At 50.6% G+C, this 19,369-nt stretch overlaps 5 pseudogenes; all 5 read left to right on the top strand.

Moving 5' to 3' along the window:
- Window positions 1-12,314: 12,314 nt before the first annotated feature.
- LOC141160300 (U2 spliceosomal RNA) lies at window positions 12,315-12,416 on the top strand (annotated as a pseudogene).
- A 3,440-nt stretch (window positions 12,417-15,856) lies between these two features.
- Window positions 15,857-15,958, top strand: LOC141160340 (U2 spliceosomal RNA; annotated as a pseudogene).
- An 856-nt stretch (window positions 15,959-16,814) lies between these two features.
- LOC141160332 (U2 spliceosomal RNA) lies at window positions 16,815-16,988 on the top strand (annotated as a pseudogene).
- Window positions 16,989-18,172: 1,184 nt separating this feature from the next.
- On the top strand, window positions 18,173-18,317 carry LOC141160321 (U2 spliceosomal RNA; annotated as a pseudogene).
- Window positions 18,318-18,563: 246 nt separating this feature from the next.
- Window positions 18,564-18,765, top strand: LOC141160261 (U2 spliceosomal RNA; annotated as a pseudogene).
- Window positions 18,766-19,369: the final 604 nt, after the last annotated feature.

Genomic DNA, 19,369 nt, shown 5'->3' with positions numbered 1-19,369 from the left:
AGCTCCGCTGCCCACTAATACCATGGTATCCTACCCCGGACCCCGGCTTTCTGCACCTCCTCGCTTCGGAGGCGACTCCGTCCAGGCTCGGGGCTTCATAAATCAGTGCACCCTGCACTTTGAACTATTGTCCCACCAGTTTAACTCCGACCGAGCCAAAATTGCATTCATCATGTCCCATCTCACCGGGGAGGCTCTGGCCTGGCTAAATCCTCTGTGGGAAAGAGGAGACCCCCTGGTGTCCAACTTGCCTGCTTTTCTCACGGCTTTCCGGAAAGTCTTCGACGAACCCGGACGGAAGACCTCATCCGCATCATCATTGCTACGCCTCCGTCAGGAAAGTCTCACCGTGGGCCAATATGCCATACGGTTCCGTACCCTTGCCTCGGAGCTGGCCTGGGATAACGACGCTCTGGTTTCCGTCTTCTGGGAGGGTCTGTCCGGCCGTATTAAAGATGAACTTGCCGGTCGGGACATTCCTACCACTCTCGATGACTTAATAACTCTTGCCACCCGGATTGACCTACGGTTTCAGGAGCGTGCCAGAGAGGTCACCCGTGAGAGGAGGTTACTACGTCTAGCTCCTACTTTTCAGAAACCCGTCACTCCTTCTGTCTCTAACCAGGTACACCCTCCTGAGCCTATGCAGGTCGACCAGACCAAGATGGTCAAGACCCGTCAGGACTTACGCCGTGCCGAGGGGACCTGCTTCTACTGTGGCAGTAAGGAGCACCGGATCCGTGCCTGCCCGGAGAGGTCGGGAAACGCCTGTGTCTAGGTTCGCTCAGAGAGGTCCACCTAGACAAGAATAAATCCTCTCCATCCCTGCTGTTGTCAGTTTCAATCGTCTACGGGGAGAACCGTTATTTCGAACTAGCCCAACTGGACTCTGGAGCAGCCGGGAATCTTATTTCACAGTCCCTGGTAGAGAAATACCGCATCCCCACCAAACCTCTGGCTGTACCCTTGTCTGTGGCTGCCGTGGATGGGGGGCTCTTACCACGTCCCATCCAACTCATCACCGAATCCATTACTCTGCAGGTGGGAATGCTGCATTCTGAAAGTATCTCCTTTCATGTTCTGCCTGGACTCTCTCACGCCCTCTTGCTAGGTCTGCCTTGGCTCCAGAAACATGCACCCGTGCTTGACTGGCAAACCGGAGAAGTCCTTCGCTGGGGACAAGACTGTCATAAGTCCTGCCTGGTTCCCGTCCATCCCGTCCGTCCCTCTCCTACCCCAGCTAATCTACCTGGACTTCCGATTCCTTATTGGTCTTATGCTGATGTCTTTAATAAAAAAGAGGCAGAGACATTACCCCCTCATAGACCATACGACTGTCCCATCGACCTGTTACCCGGTACTACTCCTCCCCGTGGGCGTATTTATCCTTTATCTGCTGCTGAGACCCGGTCGATGTCCGAATATATTGAGGAGAATCTGGCCAGGGGATTCATCCGGAAATCTACCTCCCCGGCGGGAGCAGGCTTCTTTTTCGTCAAAAAGAAGGACGGCTCTCTCCGTCCCTGTATAGACTATAGAGGCCTAAACCAGATCACGGTGAAGAATAAGTACCCCCTTCCGCTCATTCCAGAATTATTTGATCGTCTGAGGGGGGCTAGAATCTTCACCAAACTAGACCTCCGTGGGGCGTACAACCTGGTTCGTATCCGTCAGGGGGATGAATGGAAGACGGCATTCAACACCCGGGACGGCCACTATGAATACCTGGTAATGCCCTTTGGTCTCTGTAACGCTCCTGCCGTCTTTCAAGAGTTGGTCAATGACATCTTCCGGGACCTTCTCTACTCCTGCGTAGTGGTGTACCTGGACGACATCTTGGTCTTCTCTCCGGATCTCCAGACTCACCGGAGGGACGTTCGTCAGGTCCTGCTCAGGCTCAGGCAGAATCACCTCTTCGCTAAATACGAGAAGTGCCTCTTTGAGCAGACCTCGCTTCCGTTTTTGGGCTACATTACTTCTCAGACCGGCCTACGAATGGATCCAGAGAAACTGTCTGCCATCGAGAAATGGCCCCGACCGGAGGGGTTGAAGGCCATTCAGCGGTTCCTGGGCTTCGCCAACTACTACCGCCTCTTCATACCACACTTCTCTTCCCGGACTGCCCCAATTTCCGCGCTCACCCGTAAGGGTACTAATCCCAAAGAGTGGCCGCCCGAAGCAGAAGAAGCCTTTCTTTCCTTAAAACAGGCCTTCTCTTCCGCCCCGGTGCTGCATCGCCCGGACGGCAATAAGCAGTTCTTCCTGGAAGTGGACGCCTCCTCCTCTGGAGCTGGAGCGGTACTTACTCAAAAATCTTCTTCCGGGAGGATGGTAACTTGCGGCTTCTTCTCTAAACTCTTCTCCTCCTCAGAGCGCAATTATTCCATAGGAGATCGAGAGTTATTGGCCATCAAACTGGCATTAGAGGAGTGGCGTTACCTGCTTGAGGGGGCTCTTCACCCGGTAATAATTTACACTGACCACAAGAACTTGGCTTACCTCCAGCATGCCCAGAGACTTAACCCGCGCCAAGCCCGGTGGTCCTTGTTTTTTGCTCGTTTTGATTTTGTCCTTCATTTTCGCCCGGCTGACAAAAACGTCAAGGCGGACGCCTTGTCTCGATCCTTTCTGGTATCTGATCTCGAGGAAGATCCGAAACACATCATCGATCCCGCCAGAGTAATGCAGGTGGCTCCCGTGAGTCTAAATCGTCTCCCTCCCGGAAAGACGTTCGTATCAGTACCTGATCGGGAGAAGATCCTTCACTGGGGTCACTCGTCTAAACTGGCTGGCCACGCTGGTCAGAAGAAGACCCTCCAGCTTATTTCCCGGCACTACTGGTGGCCTACCCTGCACAAGGATGTAATAGACTTTGTTTCTGCCTGTGTGTCCTGCGCCCGCAACAAGGTTCCGAGACATCTGCCAGCCGGTCGCCTCCTTCCGCTCCCAGTACCTGCTGCCCCCTGGCAGCATATTGCAATGGACTTCATAACTGACCTCCCACTCTCTGCCGGTTGTACGGTCATTTGGGTGGTCGCTGACCGCTTCTCCAAGATGGCTCATTTCGTTCCCCTGCCAGGCCTCCCGTCTGCACCCGAGCTAGCTAGAGACTTTATTCGTCACATCTTCCGTCTTCATGGCCTGCCCCTCCACATCGTGTCGGATCGTGGGGTACAGTTCACCTCACGCTTCTGGAGAGCCACTTGTAAACTACTAGACGTCACCCTGGACTTCTCCTCCGCTTACCACCCACAGTCCAATGGTCAAGTGGAGCGGATCAATCAGAACCTGACCAGTTACCTCCGGCACTTCGTTAATGCCCACCATTCTGACTGGGTGGACCTCCTACCATGGGCCGAGTTCTCTTACAATAATCACGAGAGCGAATCCTCCTCCAAATCCCCGTTTTTTGTAGTCTTTGGTCAGCATCCTCGGATTCCTTTTCCTGTCTCCACCTCGGTGGACAACCCGGCTGCGGAATCTCTCGTTAGCAAATTTTCCTCCATTTGGGAGAGTACCCGATCCGCACTCCTTCAGTCGTCCGAACGGATGAAAAGACACGCTGACAAAAAACGCCTGGATCCTCCTCAATTTCGTCCAGGAGATAAGGTCTGGCTCTCATCTAAATATGTTCGACTCAAGATACCTTCTTACAAGTTAGGGCCTCGGTTCATCGGTCCTCTGGAGGTCATCAGTCAGATCAACCCGGTGGCCTATAAATTGAAACTCCCGGCCAACTTACGGATCCCTAACTCCTTCCATGTATCTCTCCTCAAACCTGTGGTACTTAACTCTTTTTCCAAGTCTACAGGTACGCCTCCTGCTCCGGTTTCTGCTGAGAACGAGTTTGAGGTAGAGAGCATTCTTGCCACCAAAAGGGTAAGAGGAAAGACCTTTTTTCTGGTAGATTGGAAGGGGTTTGGTCCTGAGGAGAGAACGTGGGAGCCCCGGGAGAACATCCATGCCCCTCTCATCCTAGCTAAATTTCTGTCTGGCCTAAAAAAGGGGGGGCCTAAAGGGGGGGGTACTGTAGTGCCGGCGTCCCTGCCCTCTGCTAGGCAGGGACGCTGCTCCCCTCACCGCTCTGCCCCGTGCCCGGCGTCCCTCTCCCGCTCTGCTGTCAGCGCGCGCTCCTTCCCGGCGTCCTCCTCCCGCTCTGCTCTCAGCGCGCGCTCCTTCCCGGCCCCTGTGCTTAGGGCGCGCGCGCGCGCGCTCCCCTCCTCTTAAAGGGGCCGCGCGCGCCGTCCTAAGGAGTCCCCGGCCAATGAGCGGAGGACTTCATCATATATAAGGCACCTCCTCCAAAATGGAGGTGCCCGAGCAATGTTGTTTGCACCTGTGTCTCACCTGTGCTTCAGCCCTCAGGTCCCGTTGCCAGTTACCTGCCAGTTACCTGTCAGATTCCTGCCTCATTACTTGCTACCTGTCTGCTAGTCTGAGGTCCGACGGTCTGCCTTACTACTCCTGTCAGTCTGTCTAAGGACCAGCCTGCCCGCTCACCTGGGAGCGCACCTCAGCTACCTGCCTGCTTGCCTGAGGTCCGACGGTCTGCCTTACAACTCCGGTCAGTCTGTCTATGGACCAGCTTGCCCGCTCACCTGGGAGCGCTTCTCCGTTACCTGCCTGCTTACCAGCCCGGAGGCTCCGCTGTCACTTGCTGTGACCACCAGCCACTCCAGACTCTTGCCCGCTCACCTGGGAGCGCTTCTCCGCTACCTGCCCGCTTGCCTACCCGGAGGCTCCGCTGTCACGTGCTGTGACCACCAGCTATTCCAGAGACTCTTGCCCGCTCACCTGGGAGCGCTTCTCCGCTACCGGCCTGCTTGCCTGCCCGGAGGCTCCGCTGTCACGTGCTGTGACCACCAGCTATTCCTGAGACTCTTGCCCGCTCACCTGGGAGCGCTTCTCCGTTACCTGCCTGCTTGCCTACCTGGAGGCTCCGCCGTCACGTGCTGTGACCACCTGCTATTCCAGAGACTCTCGCTTGCTCACCTGGGAGCACACACTCTCCATCTGCCTTGCTAGCCTACCTGGAGGTTCAGCCATCTCAGGTCGTACCTACACTTTATCCAGAGACTGCCCCGATCACTTGCCGTGTCCTCCTGCCCGTACACCCAGAGACTGTCCTGGTCACCTCCTGTGACTGCCTGCCTGGTCGCCACCCGCTCCCTTACAAGGACCGCCCCCTTGTATTGTAGCCCAGAGGTTCCGCCTCCCAGACCCGTTACAGTTTGCTCGGGCCATGGAACCCGGTGGCACCCAAGCTCCCTCGCTCTCGGACCTGTGTCATGAACTGTCCCGTCAAAGGTCCCAACAGGAGTCCATCCTGGGTCACCTGCGGAATGTCAATACTCGCCTGGACACTCTGACTGCTCCACCGACAACCTCCGCCAGTGCCATGTCTCGCAATCCGGCAGCTCCGCTGCCCACTAATACCATGGTATCCTACCCCGGACCCCGGCTTTCTGCACCTCCTCGCTTCGGAGGCGACTCCGTCCAGGCTCGGGGCTTCATAAATCAGTGCACCCTGCACTTTGAACTATTGTCCCACCAGTTTAACTCCGACCGAGCCAAAATTGCATTCATCATGTCCCATCTCACCGGGGAGGCTCTGGCCTGGCTAAATCCTCTGTGGGAAAGAGGAGACCCCCTGGTGTCCAACTTGCCTGCTTTTCTCACGGCTTTCCGGAAAGTCTTCGACGAACCCGGACGGAAGACCTCATCCGCATCATCATTGCTACGCCTCCGTCAGGAAAGTCTCACCGTGGGCCAATATGCCATACGGTTCCGTACCCTTGCCTCGGAGCTGGCCTGGGATAACGACGCTCTGGTTTCCGTCTTCTGGGAGGGTCTGTCCGGCCGTATTAAAGATGAACTTGCCGGTCGGGACATTCCTACCACTCTCGATGACTTAATAACTCTTGCCACCCGGATTGACCTACGGTTTCAGGAGCGTGCCAGAGAGGTCACCCGTGAGAGGAGGTTACTACGTCTAGCTCCTACTTTTCAGAAACCCGTCACTCCTTCTGTCTCTAACCAGGTACACCCTCCTGAGCCTATGCAGGTCGACCAGACCAAGATGGTCAAGACCCGTCAGGACTTACGCCGTGCCGAGGGGACCTGCTTCTACTGTGGCAGTAAGGAGCACCGGATCCGTGCCTGCCCGGAGAGGTCGGGAAACGCCTGTGTCTAGGTTCGCTCAGAGAGGTCCACCTAGACAAGAATAAATCCTCTCCATCCCTGCTGTTGTCAGTTTCAATCGTCTACGGGGAGAACCGTTATTTCGAACTAGCCCAACTGGACTCTGGAGCAGCCGGGAATCTTATTTCACAGTCCCTGGTAGAGAAATACCGCATCCCCACCAAACCTCTGGCTGTACCCTTGTCTGTGGCTGCCGTGGATGGGGGGCTCTTACCACGTCCCATCCAACTCATCACCGAATCCATTACTCTGCAGGTGGGAATGCTGCATTCTGAAAGTATCTCCTTTCATGTTCTGCCTGGACTCTCTCACGCCCTCTTGCTAGGTCTGCCTTGGCTCCAGAAACATGCACCCGTGCTTGACTGGCAAACCGGAGAAGTCCTTCGCTGGGGACAAGACTGTCATAAGTCCTGCCTGGTTCCCGTCCATCCCGTCCGTCCCTCTCCTACCCCAGCTAATCTACCTGGACTTCCGATTCCTTATTGGTCTTATGCTGATGTCTTTAATAAAAAAGAGGCAGAGACATTACCCCCTCATAGACCATACGACTGTCCCATCGACCTGTTACCCGGTACTACTCCTCCCCGTGGGCGTATTTATCCTTTATCTGCTGCTGAGACCCGGTCGATGTCCGAATATATTGAGGAGAATCTGGCCAGGGGATTCATCCGGAAATCTACCTCCCCGGCGGGAGCAGGCTTCTTTTTCGTCAAAAAGAAGGACGGCTCTCTCCGTCCCTGTATAGACTATAGAGGCCTAAACCAGATCACGGTGAAGAATAAGTACCCCCTTCCGCTCATTCCAGAATTATTTGATCGTCTGAGGGGGGCTAGAATCTTCACCAAACTAGACCTCCGTGGGGCGTACAACCTGGTTCGTATCCGTCAGGGGGATGAATGGAAGACGGCATTCAACACCCGGGACGGCCACTATGAATACCTGGTAATGCCCTTTGGTCTCTGTAACGCTCCTGCCGTCTTTCAAGAGTTGGTCAATGACATCTTCCGGGACCTTCTCTACTCCTGCGTAGTGGTGTACCTGGACGACATCTTGGTCTTCTCTCCGGATCTCCAGACTCACCGGAGGGACGTTCGTCAGGTCCTGCTCAGGCTCAGGCAGAATCACCTCTTCGCTAAATACGAGAAGTGCCTCTTTGAGCAGACCTCGCTTCCGTTTTTGGGCTACATTACTTCTCAGACCGGCCTACGAATGGATCCAGAGAAACTGTCTGCCATCGAGAAATGGCCCCGACCGGAGGGGTTGAAGGCCATTCAGCGGTTCCTGGGCTTCGCCAACTACTACCGCCTCTTCATACCACACTTCTCTTCCCGGACTGCCCCAATTTCCGCGCTCACCCGTAAGGGTACTAATCCCAAAGAGTGGCCGCCCGAAGCAGAAGAAGCCTTTCTTTCCTTAAAACAGGCCTTCTCTTCCGCCCCGGTGCTGCATCGCCCGGACGGCAATAAGCAGTTCTTCCTGGAAGTGGACGCCTCCTCCTCTGGAGCTGGAGCGGTACTTACTCAAAAATCTTCTTCCGGGAGGATGGTAACTTGCGGCTTCTTCTCTAAACTCTTCTCCTCCTCAGAGCGCAATTATTCCATAGGAGATCGAGAGTTATTGGCCATCAAACTGGCATTAGAGGAGTGGCGTTACCTGCTTGAGGGGGCTCTTCACCCGGTAATAATTTACACTGACCACAAGAACTTGGCTTACCTCCAGCATGCCCAGAGACTTAACCCGCGCCAAGCCCGGTGGTCCTTGTTTTTTGCTCGTTTTGATTTTGTCCTTCATTTTCGCCCGGCTGACAAAAACGTCAAGGCGGACGCCTTGTCTCGATCCTTTCTGGTATCTGATCTCGAGGAAGATCCGAAACACATCATCGATCCCGCCAGAGTAATGCAGGTGGCTCCCGTGAGTCTAAATCGTCTCCCTCCCGGAAAGACGTTCGTATCAGTACCTGATCGGGAGAAGATCCTTCACTGGGGTCACTCGTCTAAACTGGCTGGCCACGCTGGTCAGAAGAAGACCCTCCAGCTTATTTCCCGGCACTACTGGTGGCCTACCCTGCACAAGGATGTAATAGACTTTGTTTCTGCCTGTGTGTCCTGCGCCCGCAACAAGGTTCCGAGACATCTGCCAGCCGGTCGCCTCCTTCCGCTCCCAGTACCTGCTGCCCCCTGGCAGCATATTGCAATGGACTTCATAACTGACCTCCCACTCTCTGCCGGTTGTACGGTCATTTGGGTGGTCGCTGACCGCTTCTCCAAGATGGCTCATTTCGTTCCCCTGCCAGGCCTCCCGTCTGCACCCGAGCTAGCTAGAGACTTTATTCGTCACATCTTCCGTCTTCATGGCCTGCCCCTCCACATCGTGTCGGATCGTGGGGTACAGTTCACCTCACGCTTCTGGAGAGCCACTTGTAAACTACTAGACGTCACCCTGGACTTCTCCTCCGCTTACCACCCACAGTCCAATGGTCAAGTGGAGCGGATCAATCAGAACCTGACCAGTTACCTCCGGCACTTCGTTAATGCCCACCATTCTGACTGGGTGGACCTCCTACCATGGGCCGAGTTCTCTTACAATAATCACGAGAGCGAATCCTCCTCCAAATCCCCGTTTTTTGTAGTCTTTGGTCAGCATCCTCGGATTCCTTTTCCTGTCTCCACCTCGGTGGACAACCCGGCTGCGGAATCTCTCGTTAGCAAATTTTCCTCCATTTGGGAGAGTACCCGATCCGCACTCCTTCAGTCGTCCGAACGGATGAAAAGACACGCTGACAAAAAACGCCTGGATCCTCCTCAATTTCGTCCAGGAGATAAGGTCTGGCTCTCATCTAAATATGTTCGACTCAAGATACCTTCTTACAAGTTAGGGCCTCGGTTCATCGGTCCTCTGGAGGTCATCAGTCAGATCAACCCGGTGGCCTATAAATTGAAACACCCGGCCAACTTACGGATCCCTAACTCCTTCCATGTATCTCTCCTCAAACCTGTGGTACTTAACTCTTTTTCCAAGTCTACAGGTACGCCTCCTGCTCCGGTTTCTGCTGAGAACGAGTTTGAGGTAGAGAGCATTCTTGCCACCAAAAGGGTAAGAGGAAAGACCTTTTTTCTGGTAGATTGGAAGGGGTTTGGTCCTGAGGAGAGAACGTGGGAGCCCCGGGAGAACATCCATGCCCCTCTCATCCTAGCTAAATTTCTGTCTGGCCTAAAAAAGGGGGGCCCTAAAGGGGGGGGTACTGTAGTGCCGGCGTCCCTGCCCTCTGCTAGGCAGGGACGCTGCTCCCCTCACCGCTCTGCCCCGTGCCCGGCGTCCCTCTCCCGCTCTGCTGTCAGCGCGCGCTCCTTCCCGGCGTCCTCCTCCCGCTCTGCTCTCAGCGCGCGCTCCTTCCCGGCCCCTGTGCTTAGGGCGCGCGCGCGCGCGCTCCCCTCCTCTTAAAGGGGCCGCGCGCGCCGTCCTAAGGAGTCCCCGGCCAATGAGCGGAGGACTTCATCATATATAAGGCACCTCCTCCAAAATGGAGGTGCCCGAGCAATGTTGTTTGCACCTGTGTCTCACCTGTGCTTCAGCCCTCAGGTCCCGTTGCCAGTTACCTGCCAGTTACCTGTCAGATTCCTGCCTCATTACTTGCTACCTGTCTGCTAGTCTGAGGTCCGACGGTCTGCCTTACTACTCCTGTCAGTCTGTCTAAGGACCAGCCTGCCCGCTCACCTGGGAGCGCACCTCAGCTACCTGCCTGCTTGCCTGAGGTCCGACGGTCTGCCTTACAACTCCGGTCAGTCTGTCTATGGACCAGCTTGCCCGCTCACCTGGGAGCGCTTCTCCGTTACCTGCCTGCTTACCAGCCCGGAGGCTCCGCTGTCACTTGCTGTGACCACCAGCCACTCCAGACTCTTGCCCGCTCACCTGGGAGCGCTTCTCCGCTACCTGCCCGCTTGCCTACCCGGAGGCTCCGCTGTCACGTGCTGTGACCACCAGCTATTCCAGAGACTCTTGCCCGCTCACCTGGGAGCGCTTCTCCGCTACCGGCCTGCTTGCCTGCCCGGAGGCTCCGCTGTCACGTGCTGTGACCACCAGCTATTCCTGAGACTCTTGCCCGCTCACCTGGGAGCGCTTCTCCGTTACCTGCCTGCTTGCCTACCTGGAGGCTCCGCCGTCACGTGCTGTGACCACCTGCTATTCCAGAGACTCTCGCTTGCTCACCTGGGAGCACACACTCTCCATCTGCCTTGCTAGCCTACCTGGAGGTTCAGCCATCTCAGGTCGTACCTACACTTTATCCAGAGACTGCCCCGATCACTTGCCGTGTCCTCCTGCCCGTACACCCAGAGACTGTCCTGGTCACCTCCTGTGACTGCCTGCCTGGTCGCCACCCGCTCCCTTACAAGGACCGCCTCCTTGTATTGTAGCCCAGAGGTTCCGCCTCCCAGACCCGTTACAATACGCTTGACCTTGTCAGGGCACTGCGTTTCTATGTGTCTAGGACTGCGCCCTTCCGGAAATCTGATTCTCTTTTCCTCCTTCTGGAAGGTGGCTGCAAGAGTCTGCCAGCTTCTAAGGCTACCCTTGCCAGGTGGATCAAATCCACCATACAACAGGCCTACCGCCTCAAAAATTTGCCTATTCCAGCAGGTATTACGGCACATTCTACACGTGCGGTAGGGGTCTCCTGGGCCCTTTGGCACCAGGCTTCGGCACAACAAGTGTGTAAGGCAGCCACCTGGACTTGCCTACACACGTTTACAAAACACTACAACGTTCATACCCAGTCCTCAGCAGATGCGAGCCTGGGCAGACGTGTTCTGCAGGCGGCGGTGCCCCAATTGTAGGGACCCGTCTACACAATTTCGTCTATTGCTTCCCACCCAGGGACTGCTTTGGGACGTCCCAAGGTCCTGTGTCCCCCAATGAGGTGACAGAGTAAAGGAGATTTTTGTGTACTCACCGTAAAATCTCTTTCTCTTAGCCTCTAATTGGGGGACACAGCACCCACCCTGTTGCCCGTTCCGGGCCGTTAAGTTGAGTTCTCGTATTGGTTTTCCTTTGAGTTCTTACATAGTTGCCTTCTTATAGGCATGGTTATATTATCTATGTTACGTTCCTCCTACTGCTTTTGCACAAAACTGGAGTAGGCTGATGCCGTCCGGGGGTGTATACTGCGGAGGAGGAGCCACGCTTAATCTTTTTCAGATAAGCATAGTGTCGCCTCCTAGTGGACAGCAGCATAACACCCAAGGTCCTGTGCCCCCCAATTAGAGGCTAAGAGAAAGAGATTTTACGGTGAGTACACAAAAATCTCCTTTTTTTCTGATTATGCAGTTTACTGATTGGGTTAATTTTATATTTTAATTGGACTTTTACAAATGTGGTAATACCAAATATGTATATTTTTGAGTTATCACAAAAAAGTGCCTTATCATGCAACTGTGTTCACTGCCACTTCCATCTTATGAATGCGTTATGTCCTTACCCGCTGACAAACTGTGAATATAAAAAAAAAACAAGTGGATTATCGCATCTTTATGTAAAATCTTCAAGGTTTATTCATTCAAACTAAAAAACAAAGACCACCATGGAAGTGATTGAAAACGAGCTGCCCCGCTGTCGCATTTCTGGCGTTTCCGCCCTTAGTCAACACCAATCATGTGGCACAGGAAATTCCAAGTGGAAATAGGAAGTCATCAACAATGTCTTATAAAAAAAAGTTATTCTAAGAATATTTAAATTAATATAAATCAACAACAATTATTGATAAATAAACATGGTTTCAGTTTTAGAATTCATACCCTATGGTACTTTAGTGTCCAATTTTACGATCCAAAAGGCCATTTCTAAACTAAAAAATAACAAACAACATTATTAAAAAAATCAGACAAGCAGGATGCATAGTCGTAATGGATGCAGGAGGAGAGAATGTGTGAAAATAGGCAGACTTATGCAGATTAAAAATGTGTGCGTGGGCTGCAGCTGCAACAAGCAGTAAAGTTGTGGGTTTTAAGATGTCTATTGATGAACAACATGTCTTCCTAGGGGGAGTCTTTGTCCCCATTCCTACAATGGGTGCCTTCTTGAAGCCTGGGTGCAGTCATAGGCCAAAACCAATTCAGGTTATCGCTTCTCGGCCTTTTGGCTAACATCAAGTGTAGTATCTGTTCTCATTTAGTATATGTGCTTTACTTTTACCAATATATTGTATTGTAATGTTATCTATCTATCTATCTATCTATCTATCTAACAATCCATCCATCTATCTATCTATCCCTTCCTTCCTGAGATAAGCTGCATTAATGCATTTGTCCTTTGCTACACCGTTGCACACACACCATATACCTAGTCAGTGGTCTTGTTATCAGCTGCTACTCTTTTAACTCAACTGTCCCATCAGTTGGGTGTTGCTGAGTATCATGCATTTAAAAAAAATTTGGGGACCGCTACAATTTCTTTAGTGAAATGCTGGCTCCCTCTGGTGGAGCACTGACTTCTTTAATTTTCTATCTGTGGATGAAAAAAACTATATAAAAAAGTTTGGTCTGAGATGTTGTTTTAAAGTGCTACCTATGTCTGTCAATCAGAGCATCAAATTGGTTTTCACCCAGGCAGATAGATTGCTTGCAATAGATGTAATGAGTGAATGGAACAATGGAATAATGCAAGAGATTGGGACAATGGAATAATGGAAGAATGGAACATCATTGCACGTGTCATAATGGGCTCCTGGCCTTTATCTGGCTGTGCTGCTGCAGTCAGCTTCAGTCTGCAGGGAGCCTGCAGACTAGGAAGAAGGTGGACTGCTGCTTGTTTGTTCACTAATTAGTTTTCCTCTCCCCATCCCCTTGTCTTGAGGTACATGGAACAGTGGGGGGGAGGGAAGAATGTGTGAAAATAGGCAGACTTATGCAGATTAAAAATGCGTGCGTGGGCTGCAGCTGCAACAAGCAGTAAAGTTGTGGGTTTTAAGGTGTATATTGATGAACAACATGTCTTCCTAGGGCGAGTCTTTGTTAGAGATGAGCGGTGTTTGACTAGAACTGTTAGCCAATTTCAAATTCGATCTGTTTTTGGCGGTGTTCGAGTCGTTCGACGAACGCGAACGATTTGCAAAAAATTCGGCTGTTCGAGGTTATGTTCGATAACTGTTAGTGCACCAAAAGCGTAATTGGATTTTTTCACATCATGCAGGGATTGTCTGCCACTCACTGTAATGTCACAGCCATGGTGATTGTGGCATTACAGTGGTTGCCCAAATCGATGGGAACAGTGCTCACAGTGAAACATGAAAAGCTGGCAATTCAGCAGCGACATACACCGGTACCCGACAATTTAGAACAGAAAGAATAGAGCATCACACATAGATTAGATAGATAGAAACATGTCAGTCACATATATAATAAGTACAGTGATAGTGTTGATTACTGTACTTGTCATTTAGTGTTAAAATAAAGGATTTATTAAAAAAAAAATTGGCGTGGGGTTCCCCGTAATTTTAGTCTCTAGCGGAGGTTAAGCAGACGGCTGGGGCAGATGTTTGAAGGCTGGGAAGGGGGTAATACACACGGAGCTTCCCAGGCTACTAATATCAGCCCCCAGCTGAATACCTAGCCTTTACTAGCTATTAAAATGGGGGACCTCCCTAGCAAAGGCTAGGCAGACAGCTGGGGGCTTATATTAATAGCCCAGGAAGGGTGCCATGAATATTGGCCCCCTCCCAGGCTAGAAACACCAGCCGTCAGCCGCCCCATAATTGCCGCATCCATAGGATGCGCCAATTCTGGCACTTAGCCTCGCTCTTCCCACTGCCCTGTAGCGGTGGCAGTGGGGTAATAGGGCTGGGGTTGATGTCAGCTTATAATGCCAGCTGACGTCAAGCCCAGGTTAGTAATGGAGAGGCGTCTATAAGACACTCCCATTACTAACCCCATAGTCAAAGTTAAAAAAAAAACACAAACACCCAGAATAAAGTCCTTTAATTGAAATAAACACACAATTCTTTATTGTTCTAAATTAAACCATACTTACCATCACGCCCATTCCAGCTGAAGCCAATGTCTTCTGCAATAAAAGTAAAATAATAAACCAACATCATCCTTATCTTTCCATGGTTCACAGGACGACTCCAGCTCTGCTACATCGAGATGACAGGCTGGATCGCAGCAGAAAGCTGACATCCAGCTTGCCATGCCGCACACACTGAGAAGCGCAGGAATGCTTGCGCTCCTCAGTGTCTCGCTGTGACGGCATCCAGATGAGCCGAGTTCATGTTCAATGAACTCAGCTCACCTCATGCACGTCACTGACAGCGTGGGAGAATTCTCCTGCGCATGCGGTGAGCGTGAGAGAATTCTCCTGCGCTCACGGCAAGCGCAAGCGCAGGAGAATTTTCCCACGCTGTCAGTGACGTGCATGAGGTGAGGTGAGTTCATTGAACTCAGCTCACCTCATGCACGTCACTGACAGCGTGGGAAAATTCTCCTGCGCTTGCCGTGAGCGCAGGACAATTCTCTCATGCTCACCGCAAGCGCAGAAGAATTTTCCCACGCTGTCAGTGACGTGCATGAGGTGAGGTGAGTTCATTGAACTCAGCTCACCTCATGCACGTCACTGACAGCGTGGGAAAATTCTCCTGCGCTTGCCGTGAGCGCAGGACAATTCTCTCATGCACACCGCAAGCGCAGGAGAATTTTTCCACGCTGTCAGTGACGTGCATGAGGTGAGGTGAGTTCATTGAACTCAGCTCACCTCATGCACGTCACTGACAGCGTGGGAAAATTCTCCTGCGCTTGCCGTGAGCGCAGGACAATTCTCTCATGCACACCGCAAGCGCAGGAGAATTTTTCCACGCTGTCAGTGACGTGCATGAGGTGAGCTGAGTTCATTGGACATGAACTTGGCTCATCTGGATGCCATCACAGCCAGACACTGAGGAGCGCAAGCATGCCTGCGATTCTCAGTGTCTGCGGCATGGCAAGCTGGATGGCAGCTTTTGGCTGCGATCCAGCCTGTCATGTGAATGGAGCAGAGCTGGAGCCGTCCTGGGAACCATGGAAAGGTAAGGATGAGGTTGGTTTATTATTTTACTTTTATTGCAGGAGATCTTTGGCTTCAGCTGGAATGAGTGTGATGGTAAGTATGGTTTAATTTAGAACATTAAAAAATTGTGTGTTTATTTCAATTAAAGGACTTTTTTCTGGGTGTTGTGTTTTTTTAAATACTTCCCTAGAAATTCATGGTGGTCATGTCTAAAATTGGCGTGACCCCATAAATTTCGGGCTTAGGGCCAGCTGATAATACCAAGCTGGCCCTAACCCTTTTATTACCCAGTGAGTCACCACACCAGGGCCCTGGATGAGTTTGGTACAGCGCCAGAAGACGGCGCTTCTATGAACGCGCCATTTTCTGGGGTGGGTGCGGACTGCAATTTGCAGCGGCGGGGTAGAAAGCTTGGGCCTCCCTGTGCTGCGGATTCCAACCACCAGCTGCCTAGTTGTACCTGGCTGGACACAAAAATAGGGCGAATCCCCACGTGTTTTTATTTTTTAATTATTTCATGAAATTCACTATGGGGGTGGCTCTAACACTAGTCTTTGTCCCCATTCCTACAATCGGTGCCTTCTTGAAGCCTGGGTGCAGTCATAGGCCAAAGCCATTTCAGGTTATCGCTTCTCGGCCTTTTGGCTAACATTAAGTGTAGTATCTGTTCTCATTTAGTATATGTGCTTTGCTTTTACCAATATATTGCATTGTAATGTTATCTATTTATCTATCTATCCATCCATCTATCTATCTATCCCTTCCTTCCTGAGATAAGCTGCAATAATGCATTTGTCCTTTGCTACACCGTTGCACACACACCATATACCTAGTCAGTGGCCTTGTTATCAGCTGCTACTCTTTTAACTCAACTGTCCCATTCGTTGGGTGTTGCTGAGTACCACGCATTTAAAAAAAATTTGGGGGCCGCTACGATTTCTTTAGTGAAATGCTGGCTCCCTCTGGTGGAGCACTGACTTCTTTAATTTTCTATCTGTAGATGAAAAAAAAGATATAAAATAGTTTGGTCTGAGATGTTGTTTTATGTGCTACCTATGGCTGTCAATCAGAGCATCCTATTGGTTTTCACCCAGGCAGATAGATTGCTTGCAATAGATGAAATGAGTGAATGGAACAATGGAATAATGCAAGAGAATGGGACAATGGAACAATGGAATAATGCAAGAATGGAAGAATGGAACATCATTGCACGTGTCCTAATGGGCTCCTGGCTTTTATCTGGCTGTGCTGCTGCAGTCAGCTTCAGTCTGCAGGGAGCCTGTAGATTAGGAAGAAGGTGGACTGATCCTTGTTTGTTCACTAATTAGTTTTCCTTTCCCCATCCCCTTGTCTTGAGGTACATGGAACAGCGGGGGGGAGGGGAGAATGTGTGAAAATAGGCAGACTTATGCAGATTAAAAATGCGTGCGTGGGCTGCAGCTGCAACAAGCAGTAAAGTTTTGGCTTTTAAGGTGTCTATTGATGAACAACATGTCTTCCTAGGGGGAGAATTTGTCCCCATTCCTACAATGGGTGCCTTCTTGAAGCCTGGGTGCAGTCATAGGCCAAAACCAATTCAGGAAATCGCTTCTGAGACTTTTGGCTAACATCAAGTGTAGTATCTGTTCTCATTTAGTATATGTGCTTTGCTTTTAAAAATATATTGTATTGTAATATTATCTATCTATCTATCCCTTCCTTCCTGAGATAAGCTGCAATAATGCATTTGCCCTTCGCTACACTGTTGCACACACACCATATACCTAATCAGTGGCCTTGTTATCAGCTGCTACTCTTTTAACTCAACTGTCCCATCAGTTGGGTGTTGCTGAGTACCACGCATTTAAAAAAAATTTGCGTGCAGCTACGATTTCTTTAGTGAAATGCTGGCTACCTCTGGTGGAGCACTGACTTCTTTAATTTTCTATCTGTGGATGAAAAAAAAGATATAAAAAGTTTGGTCTGAGATGTGGTTTTAAAGTGCTACCTATATCTGTCAATCAGAGCATCCTATTGGTTTTCACCCAGGCAGATAGATTGCTTGCAATAGATGTAATGAGTGAATGGAACAATGGAATAATGCAAGAGAATGGGACATTGGAACAATGGAATAATGCAAGAATGGAAGAATGGAATATCATTGTACGTGTCATAATGGGCTCCTGGCCTTTATCTGGCTGTGCTGCTGCAGTTAGCTTCAGTCTGCAGGGAGCCTGCAGACTAGGAAGAAGGTGCACTGCTGATTGTTTGTTCACTAATTAGTTTTCCTCTCCCCATCCCCTTGTCTTGAGGTGCATGGAACAGCGGGGGGGGGGGGGGGGAGTATGTGTGAAAATAGGCAGACTTATGCAGATTAAAAATGCGTGCATTGGCTGAAGCTGCAAGAAGCAGAAAAGTTTGGTCTGAGATGTTGTTTTAAAGTGCTACCTATATCTGTCAATCAGAGCATCCTATTGGTTTTCACCCAGGCAGATAGATTGCTTGCAATAGATGTAATGAGTGAATGGAACAATGGAATAATGCAAGAGAATGGGACAATGGAATAATGCAAGAATGGAACATCATTGCACGTGTCATAATGGGCTCCTGGCCTTTATCTGGCTGTGCTGCTGCAGTCAGCTTCAGTCTGCAGGGAGCCTGCAGACTAGGAAGAAGGTGGACTGCTGCTTCTTTGTTCACTTATTAGTTTTCATCTCCCCATCTTCTTGTCTTGAGGTGCATGGAACAGCGGGGGGGAGGGGAGAATGTGTGAAAATAGGCAGACTTATGCAGATTAAAAATGCGTGCGTGGGCTGCTGTTGCAACAAGCGTAAAGTTTTGGGTTTTTGAGGTGTCTATTGATGAACAACATGTCTTCCTGGGGGGAGTCTTTGTCCCCATTCCTACAATGGGTGCCTTCTTGAAGCCTGGGTGCAGTCATAGGCCAAAACCAATTCAGGTTATCTCTTCTCGGCCTTTTGGCTAACATCAAGTGTAGTATCTGTTCTCATTTAGTATACGTGCTTTGCTTTTACCAATACATTGTATTGTATCTGGATACTTTGTCAAGTAAACAATGTTTGTCTTTGTTTTCACTCTCACCCCCTTAATCCTTCACTTCTTACAACCACCCCTAATCCTTACACCTAGTAAGGAACTCTTCATCTCTCCCTCCATTCTCCCCACCCATCTCACCTCCTCCTCAGAGCTATTCCTCAACATACTATCCTTTGTCTCCAAACACAGACAGCCACCTCATGCCCTCTCCTGCTCCCACCTACTAACGCTTTCTCTGCTCCTTCCTTACTGCCGGCCCGCCTGGGTGTAGTCATAGGCCAAAACCAGTTCAGGTTATCGCTTCTTGGCCTTTTGGCTAACATCAAGTGTAGTATCTGTTCTAATTTAGTATATGTGCTTTGCTTTTACCAATATATTGTATTGTAATGTTATCTATCTATCTATTTATTAGTGTTGAGCGAGCACTAAAATGCTCGGGTGCTCGAAGCTCGGGCCGAGCTCACCGTGATACTTGGGTGCTCGACTCGAGCAACGAGCCCAATGTTAGTCTATGGGAGACCCGAGCATTTTTGCGGCGGCACCCCCAGCAGTCGAGAGAAAGCCTAGAAAGTGCCCAAAACTATAGTGACCGTGCTCAAATTACATGGGGACAGCATGGGGATCGCCCCTGGAAGCATTTCTGACCCCCAGGTCAACAACGTGGTCAGAGGTATTAAGCCACTTTTACGGGCTCACAATAAAACGTTCAAAAACGAAACTGAAACTGTTTTCCTGTGAAATATGTTAACGCCTTAACGACCTTGGGTCTTTCTGTTTTTGTGTTTTCATTTTTTGCTCCCCTTGTTCCCAGAGCGTTTTTATTTTTTGGTCAATATGGCCATATCAGGGCTTATTTTTTCCGGGACGAGTTGTACTTTTAAACGCCATCACTGGTTTTACCATATCGTGTGCTGGAAAACGGGAAAAAAATTCCAACTGCGGTGAAATTGCAAAAAAAGTGCAATACCACAGATGTTTTTTTTTTCCACGTTCACTGAATGCTAAAACTGACCTGCCATTATTATTCTCCAGGTCATTACGAGTTCGTAGACACCAAACATGTATAAGTTCTTTTTTATTTAAGTGTTGAAAAAAAATATCC

Source organism: Phyllobates terribilis, unplaced genomic scaffold (assembly GCF_046119375.1).
Source record: "Phyllobates terribilis strain yellow unplaced genomic scaffold, ASM4611937v1 Scaffold_8__6_contigs__length_399053987, whole genome shotgun sequence".
Taxonomy (NCBI): domain Eukaryota; kingdom Metazoa; phylum Chordata; class Amphibia; order Anura; family Dendrobatidae; genus Phyllobates; species Phyllobates terribilis.
Note: the sequence above shows the minus strand (reverse complement) of the source record. Positions and strands in the feature narration are given on the sequence as shown.